Here is a 9000-nt window from a genome sequence, read left to right as displayed (position 1 = left end):
ATGTAAATGCAGAAGATAATTTATTTATCAAATTCCAAACACAATAAAATGATTGAAGCAAAATTAAAAAAAAATTATAAATTAATTTAAAAAGAAATAAAATTGATTTTTTAATTCGAATTTCTACGTAATTCGAACATTGTTGACGCGTCTTTCAACGTTTGTTCGAAATTCGTCACGCATGACGATTCGCAGTTCGATTGTGTTTCTTGTCGTGGTCGGACGTGCTTTTGTTGTGCTCTTCGATTGCGTGCTGTTTTTTGCGGTTTAAAGACTTTTACAGAGAAGATTAAAGATTTTTCAGGTAAGTCTTAGTCCATATTGACTTTAGACATAAGAATTTATTTAATATTACTTGAAGGATCGGTTCCAGAAGACATCTCGGCACATCGTTCGATGGTCGGCCGTTTGCGCTTCGGATTCGAATCTTTTAGATTTGAAAAGGCATTTTGTTCTTCTCGGAAGAATTTAAGCATTAATTTAAGCTTTTGTTTTCACCGGACTAATTGCAATTTTTTTTTTTTTTTACAGAATGGCGTCGTTGGTGCGGCTTTGGAGGAGGTTCCGGCGGAGGCAGACGGTGGCACCGGAGGGAGGGGGTTCCTCGGACGACGCGGAACGAGTCTGTCGTTCCGTGCCGTTGGAGGAGCGGGGGCTCGACGAGCGAGAGGCAACGGGTGAAGAAGGCCTTCCCCAAGTGCGCGTGGCGTGGCATCCTCCCGGAGTCGGGATGATGCGACGCTACACCCTGGGTCCAGTGCACTTGGCGAAGGTCTTCGGGGGTCATCCGGCCACAGACCTTGCTGTGGTGGATGTAGAGAATGACAGCTCGTCCGAGTTGACATTTTCTGGTTTGTCGCGTTCTGCCCGTTCGTCCGCGACGGCGACGCCACCGCCTTGCCGAAGCCAGAACGGGGAGGAATCGGAGGAGAGAGCCGCCGAAGTTGAGGGACCGTGCTGTCCGTGGTTTCGTTGCTGCGGACGGCTGCGGTTCCCTTGGCCTAGGCGGTGATCTTCTTCGATTTCCTCTTCTTCACCCGGATGCGACTTTCTTACCGGATTCGACACTTTTCACCCGGACTCGACACCTTTTCCCGGACGTGACTTTTCTTACTCGGTCGTGACCCACGGACTTGTCTCCCGAACGTGACACTCGGGAGACAAGTCCGACAACAACGGATATGACTCCCGATTGTGACCACCCGGACCTGACACTTCTACTCACCGGATTCGACATTCGGCCGACCTTTCTTCCCAAACAGCTGTTATGAGGATTGAGCTTCCGGTTAGGGTAGGTTAGATTAGGCTAGGCTAGGCCAGGTCGGGTTTGTCGCTCTTCTCATAACACTGTTCGGGAAGAAAGACTGTCTGATAAAGGTAATAATATTAACCTTAGGTAATAAATGAATGAACCTTCTCGTTTTCTCACTGCCTTTGTGTTTTCTAGGAACATTTGGGAGGGAGAAGAATCTCCCTCCCCAACTTTACCACCAAGAGGACCAAGTGGACACGTGAATATTTTCCGAAATCTCCGATCGTAAGAACTCTTTCGTTTCATTTTTTAACACATCTTATTTTCGTATTGTAATTTACTGTTTCTTTGTTTATAGACATGCCGAAGATGTTCTTCGATTACACACACACACACACACACACACGCACGGACATAACATCACTGTACACGAAGATATACACCGTTTAACCTTTACTCGAATTCTCGCACTCACGCACTTACACGCCAAGCGCCTCGTTCTGTGTAATTCCACACAATGAAACAACCCGAACACTCGCTTCCCACAAATCCAACCCCTGGGTCCTCGTCCCGGGAAGTGGAAACGCCAATTTTAAAGATTAAGAGACTTTAAATTGGCGGCCGAAGGGGCTCTGGTAATTACACATCTTGCACGGATTAAACAGAATTTCACACATTAGCATCAATAATCGTTTTATAGAAGGACAGACTAACGGATGGACGATAGTACGAAATTTTAGGTTTACAATTTTCTAAATTACAGCTTTTTTTTTTTTTTTTTTTTTTTTAACTCTTTCCGCCCTGTTGGCACTAAGAGGGCCTTTTTAGAAGGCCCATTATGGTTCGGCCAGGCCCACAATGGGCGACCGGGTGGTGAGGGACGGGGCCGACATATCCGAACGGACCACCCCCGAAAAATTCCTGGGGATATTCGACCCGTTCGGATTCGATCCCGGGTTCCCCAGAGCGGTAGGCTGCACCTGACTAGCTACGAAATTTTAGGTTTACAATTTTCTAAATTACAGCTTAATCTAAATAAACAAAGAGATGCGCACTAACGTTATTAATTTAACTATTCATATTTAAATAAATTATTATATACACATACGTATGTATTATATTTGTATATTAAATAAGACAAATTTCATTTTAATTTGTAACTTGTATTTCATGGCTGCGCATTAAATATAACTTTAAGCAAAGTCTCGTATTATCCGCGTGATTTGAACAGAATTAAAATAAATATAAATCAAATATTTGTATTTTGACGAATAAAATGTTTTATTAAACTAAAACAATCGCCATTTTTCGACGTAAACCCATAGACCACGTGATGACAGTCGACAGAACATGGCGACGATGACTGGTATGTCGCTACTCTCATATCTTGGTACTCTAATCCAAACCAGGTCCCACGGAACGGTTGATGCGGACATTTGTCTCACGGACAAATGCCGAACAGTTCGACGGTCGGATGACCGAGCGGTCGAGGTGGCAGTCTACGCTGTGCGGAACCCGGTATCTAGTCCGGACGCGTCGAAAGATTTCCAGGAGTTTTTCGGGTGGCGAGGGACGGGGCTATTGAATACAGTAGTAAAAAAATTTTGGATTTTGTTTTAGTGTAAATAGAAATGTATTCTTCTGTTTCAAGTCGAATATTCGAATAATTAAGCTTTACATTTATAAACCTATATGTTGAATTTGATTTAAAAGAAAAAAATAATAATAATTGTACACTCGTGCCAAATCACTGAGAACTTATTTAAGGCAGTGGTACAGTAGCGTAGTGGGGGCGGCAGGGGCGGCACGTATAGGGGGCGGCAAAATTTCACAATAAATAATAATATCTTGTAAAAATACCTAAATAAGGGGGCGGCGAAATTTTCCTCCGCCCTGGGCGGCTGACACCCGCGCTACGCCACTGGTTAAGACATGTCACAAATGGTCAATAATCAACACGTAGCTTATTTGAGGCAGGACTCTGTAAATTCTTTACTTGTCAGAACCTGTAATGTCTGGAATAATTGTGCTTATGCTGTATTAATTTTTAACCATGCCCAGTAGCCTCAAAAACTGCGTAACGCCAGGTTGTGCAAATTAGGCAATTATTCAAACGAGTACGAAGTCTGAAAGTATAAAGCTTTTATTCATAAACCTGATTATTAAAGAAAAACGAACTGCCGAATTATTGGACTATAAACTTAATGTTTCTATTAAAGCAGTCGAGGTAGACAAATCAAGAATACTAGAGAGCAAAAGAAATACTACAATCTCGAAAACGAACTAGAAATCTTCCAGGCTACAGGTGAAAATCACATAACATGTCTTTTCTTGAATGCATTAAAAACGGTTCCATCCACATCAATTGAATCGGAAAGGGCATTCTCGGTAGCAAGACTTTTCATTACTAAAATAAGAATTAGATTGAGTGATTGTAGTACAGGCAGTTTTCTACTTACGAACATTCGACTTACGAACTTTCGAAGTTACGAACAAAGCCAACAGATGGCGGGTTAAAGTGCAGTTGGTTATTTTTTATGTATAGTCAAGTTTATTTTTGAAGTTTTACGTTAAAACATTTACAGTACATACATATGTACATTTGTAGTTGTTTTAAATGAGTAATTTTAATAAATAATGTACTGTACATGTTTTTTTTTTTTTTTAACTCTTTTCGCCCTGTGGGCACTAAGAGGGCCTCTTTTAGTAGGCCCATTATGGGTTCGGCCAGGCCCACAATGGGGCGACCGGGTGGTGAGGGACGGGGCCCGACTTATCCGAACGGACCACCCCCCGAAAAATTCCTGGGGATTTCTCGACCCGTTCGGATTCGAACCCGGGTCCCCCAGAGCGGTAGGCTACCACCTTGACCGCTCGGCCATCCGGCCTTAATGTACTGTACTGTACATGTGATTGATTTGAATTTATACTTCCCTTTAACAATCTTAATTCAACATTATTCAAGGAGCCTAAACATTACATAATTGTAAAAACAACGTTGTATTTGAGTTTTTGCGCCAAACATCGTCTTTTCGAGTTACGAACTTTTCGACTTGCGAACGACCGCTACGAACGGATAATTTCGTAAGTAGAGGACTTGCTGTATTGACCATCTTTGCTTTTTAAAATCTTATAAAAATTTACAATAATACTTTGTATTATGTTTTATTTAAAAAACGAAAATTACCTTCTAACTTAGAAGTTTGATCTAAGTTCATTTTTTTAAAAAAAATTTTTAAGTCAATTCAAAGCATTTTTGTTGTTGTTGTTGTTGTTGTTGTATGCAGTTTCCAGCAAACTAATAATTTTTTTTCTATTTGTGGACATTTCTACGTAATTCAAAGGTAATTTTTAATATTTATCTTACGCAGCATTATTAATATGATTTTGGCAGTTGCAGAACGTATTAAATTACTTTAAAAAATGAAAAATAATTATATCATTTGATTTCAAGATATTTTGTATATCTTAAAAACAATTAATTCTATCCCGCGATCCCGGGAAACAGTTCACTTTTATCCCCGAATCCCGGGACAAGAAAAACACCGGGAAATGGAAACCCTAGTACTAGTACGTTCTCATGACGTATCATGTGTACCAAATTTCAACTTTCAACTCCTAACCGTGGACTCTGCGCTTATTATTATTATTAACCTATCTTGATTATATTATAGAATATATAGTTTTAGTTTAATCTAGACCAGGGCTTCCCAAACTGTGCGTCGCGGCGCATTCATAGGGGAGTTGCAAGACGATACCCACAGCGACGTAATGAGTGAGCGCGCGGCGCATGCATCTCATCACCCCGCTCCTCCAATTTCTTGCTTTTTCGTCAGTGTGGTGATTTCTTGTAACCGTGAACGAATCAAAAGGCGAGATAAGATTAACGAGAACATTTATTAGCTTACATACATCCGACTTGGAATCTACACAAAAAGCATCTGCTATCGTGAACAACTGACGAAATAAAGTATACATTTATCAGATAATAAACAATTTACCTTTTGTATATACAACTGACAAGATTATCTTTCAAACTATAAACAGACTCGATCCAGTGGCGTAGCGTAGTGGGGGCGGCAGGGGCGGTCCGCCCCGAGCGGCACTTTTAGGGGGCGGCAAAATTTCACAATAAATAATAATATCTTGTAAAAATTTGAACCATTTCATTTCATATTTTTGTCGCACCTACGATTTGGACCGATTGAAATGAGCACGGAATTTTTCATTACTTATACCTAAATAAGGGGGTGGCGAAATTTTCCTCCGCTCCGGGAGGCTGACACCCACGCTACGCCACTGACTCGATCCCAAGCGGGTTTTGATGGTCGGACATACAAAAAAAAAAAAAAAAAAAAAATGAACAGATGGCGCCTAACTAAAGCGCGGTTTACAATAACGAATATGATTAATCTTAACATTCAGTCTTTTGTTTTTGTCGATTACAAGCGTTGATGAATCAGTGTTTTGATTTCAAGTGTGTTGTATTTAAATTACGTATTGTAAAATGGATAACTTTATTCAAATAAATAGAAAACGTGTTGAAGACTCGGGAAAGAGTACAAAGGAAACTGTAGAAAAACGAAAAAAGTACAGAAAATATGGTGACCAATATTTAGATTTTGGATTTACCTACGTTAGCAAAGGAAATATGGAACTACCCCAATGTGTTGTTTGTCATAAGGTGCTGGCAGCTGAAAGTATGCTTCCTAATAAATTGAAACGTCATTTAGAAACACTCACAGTAATTTACAAGGAAAACCGCGAGATTTTTTTGCAAGAAAATTGCAAGAAATGAAATATCAGTCGACATCCTTGTTTTCCAGAGCATCTATTCTCTCCAAAGCACTGCTCGCCTCTTACAAGGTCGCTCACCGTATTGCCAAATGCAAGAAACCACACACGATTGCTGAAAATCTTATTTTACCTGCAGCGATTGATATGGTATCAGTGATGCAGGGCCGGATTTACATAAGGGCATTTGGGCCTGTGCCCAGGGCCCCCACAAAACTAAAAAAAAAATTATGTTTAAACATAATTTTTTTTCTATTACCGCGACAGCCTAGTGTGGCCTAATCATGAGGGCAACAGGCAAAGAAAACCAAACCCGGAAAAAACCTATGAAACATCGGAAAATTTCGGGAAAAAATTTCACATAGGTATTTTTCAGTTAAATTAAAATAATCAGTTTTACGCAATAAAATATATGTATGTTTACAATAACCCTATTTTTAAATGAAATTTACAACTTCCTAGTTCAAATCTAATTGAAAGTACAGTATTTTGTGTAAATTTTCTAAATCATCAAATTTGCCTACTCTTAAAGGAGGGACCCCACCGAATTTGTGCCCAGGGCCTCTGGATTGGTAAATCCGGCCCTGCAGTGATGATTAGAGAATCGGTGGCTAAAGAAATAAAAAATATTACTCTTTCCAACAATACGATTAGTCGTCGCATTCATGACATAACTGAAGACATTAATGAGCAAATTGTGGAAAAACTTTCTTTTTTATTGCAATTCAACTGGATGAAGCGACAGACAGTAATAATGATGCTCAATTAATATGTTACGTGCGGTACATGGAAGAAGCAAATGTATGTGAGGATTTGATATTTTGCAAAGAGATGACTGATACCGGGAAGGCTAGTGATTTGTTTGCGATCATAGATTCATACATAGTAGAAAATAACATTCAATGGGAGAACTGTGTCGGTGTGTACGGATGGAGCTCGCGCGATGTCAGGGCAGTATGGAGGACTTCAAGCTCTCATTAAAACCAAGGCACCAAATGCAAAATGGACACATTGCGTTATACATAGGGAAGCCCAGGCTACAAAAAATATTTCACCTGAATTAAATCTTGTGATTGATATAATTATTAAAGTGGTAAACTTTATAAAAACAAGACCAGTGAAGGCAAGATTTTTCCGAAAGCTTTGTGAAGATTTGGGTGCCGAGCATACATCTTTACTTTGTTACTGTAACTCTCGTTGGTTGCCGAGAGGTAACGCACTCTCACGTGTATGCGAATTAAAAAATGAGTTGTACACGTATTTATTGATAGAATCGCATCGTGACGCAGAAAAGTTTAAAGATACTGACTTCTTAATAAAACTGGCGTATCTTTGCGACATATTTGAGAAATTAATGTCATTAATAAATCGCTGCAGGGAAACGAAACGCATATACTGCAACCGGCTGATAAAATTGCAGCGTTTAAAAAGAAGTTGCTGTTGTGGAAAAGAAAAATAGAAGAGGAGCAAGGAAATACTGACTGTTTTCTTGTTTTAAATGGCTTTCTGCAAGAAAAATCTATTCAAAATCTGGAACCAAGTTTGCAATTGATATTTATCCAACACTTATCAACATTATTTTGATGCATATTTTTCAAAGAATCTAGATCAGTGGTTCCCAACCGGTGTTCCGCGGAACACTGGTGTTCCGTAAGCATCTTCCAAGTGTTCTGCAGATTTAGTCGCAAATCGGAAAGTGTACAATCGTATTCGAGCCGCCGAATATAAAAAAAATAAAATCATAAAATTTTCATAAACTTAAATATATATGTACGACTCGTACTTATGGAGTGTACTACTGTTTCGAATAAGGTAAAGGCAATGAAAAAACTGAATGAAATATGTAAAAAAACATCAAGCACAAGTTTCCCATTAAAGTTATTTAGGTATATTTTTTCCTGTCTTAGAATTGGCGTTAATAATATGCGTAGAGATTTTGAATTATAACTGCTCAATTCTAATAAAATAACTGATGACAAGCTTATGTACTGTACTTCATATTAACTTAATTATATCCCAAGAATATCCTCTTATCAGTACTACAGCTTTTAAGGTTCTTTTGCTGTTTACTACGTCGTACTTGTGTGAAACTGACTTTTCTGCAGTTGCAGTAATCAAGTCGAAATACAGGTCACAAATAAATTTAGAAAAAGAAATGAGAGTAGCTATTTCAAAACTTCAGCCCCGATTTGAGAAGTTATGCTCAGAAAAGCAAGCTCATCCTTCTCATTAATTGTACTGTTATGTTTTCTAATAAATAATAATTATTAAGAATCTATATTCTTTGGAATTTTCTTTAAATAATAAAGTAATTTTAATGTCTGCTAGAGCTACACGCAGGTATCTTCTGTTAGAAGGGCGTCGCAAAAAAATACAGCCTATAAAGGGAGTCACAGTATAAAAAAGATTGGGAACCCCTGATCTAGACTCATTTATCATTTTAGAAAATTATTTCCAGATGGCGTAAAATCATTGCGCACGAGGAAATTTCTTAATATAACAAGGTTAATTTAAATTTGTTTAAATGAAGCACGTTTTTGAAAATTTGAATTTTTCCGTTTTATCAATAGCGAGGTTGAAACGAAGTTTTAAACGCGAAAACGTGTACGTCGGGACGTTCGGCGCCGCTTTCCTGTAAGCCTAGAAGTTTGACAATGACGTTTGGAATGTTGAGCATGATTCCACTGACTTTCCAAACAACATTGTCAAACTTCTAGGCTTACAGGAAAGCGGCGCCGAACGTCCGACGTACACGTTTTCGCGTTTACAACTTCGGTCTCAACCTCGCTATTATCTAAAATTTTTACTCGTGTAATAGTTAAGTGATTGATTTAACTATTACACGAGCTCGTGCTACTTTGTTACGTGATATATCAGTAAAATTATTATTCATAGATATCGAAAACCAAGCTTAGAGAAAATCAGATAATCTCCCATCTATTAAATACGCGTAA

At 38.8% G+C, this 9000-nt stretch overlaps 1 long non-coding RNA gene across 1 annotated transcript; it reads left to right on the top strand.

The window, feature by feature from the left end:
• Positions 1-219: 219 nt before the first annotated feature.
• Positions 220-1789, top strand: LOC136976055 (uncharacterized). The gene is made up of 3 exons (XR_010880871.1): positions 220-304; positions 532-1537; positions 1611-1789. It is a non-coding gene; the product is annotated as an uncharacterized lncRNA (long non-coding RNA).
• The last annotated feature ends 7211 nt before the right edge of the window (positions 1790-9000 follow it).

The sequence above is a fragment of the Centruroides vittatus genome, unplaced genomic scaffold (assembly GCF_030686945.1).
Source record: "Centruroides vittatus isolate TY-2023 unplaced genomic scaffold, ASM3068694v2 contig_393, whole genome shotgun sequence".
In the NCBI taxonomy this organism is placed as follows: Eukaryota; Metazoa; Arthropoda; class Arachnida; order Scorpiones; family Buthidae; genus Centruroides; species Centruroides vittatus.
This window is presented reverse-complemented; position numbering and strand designations above follow the sequence as displayed.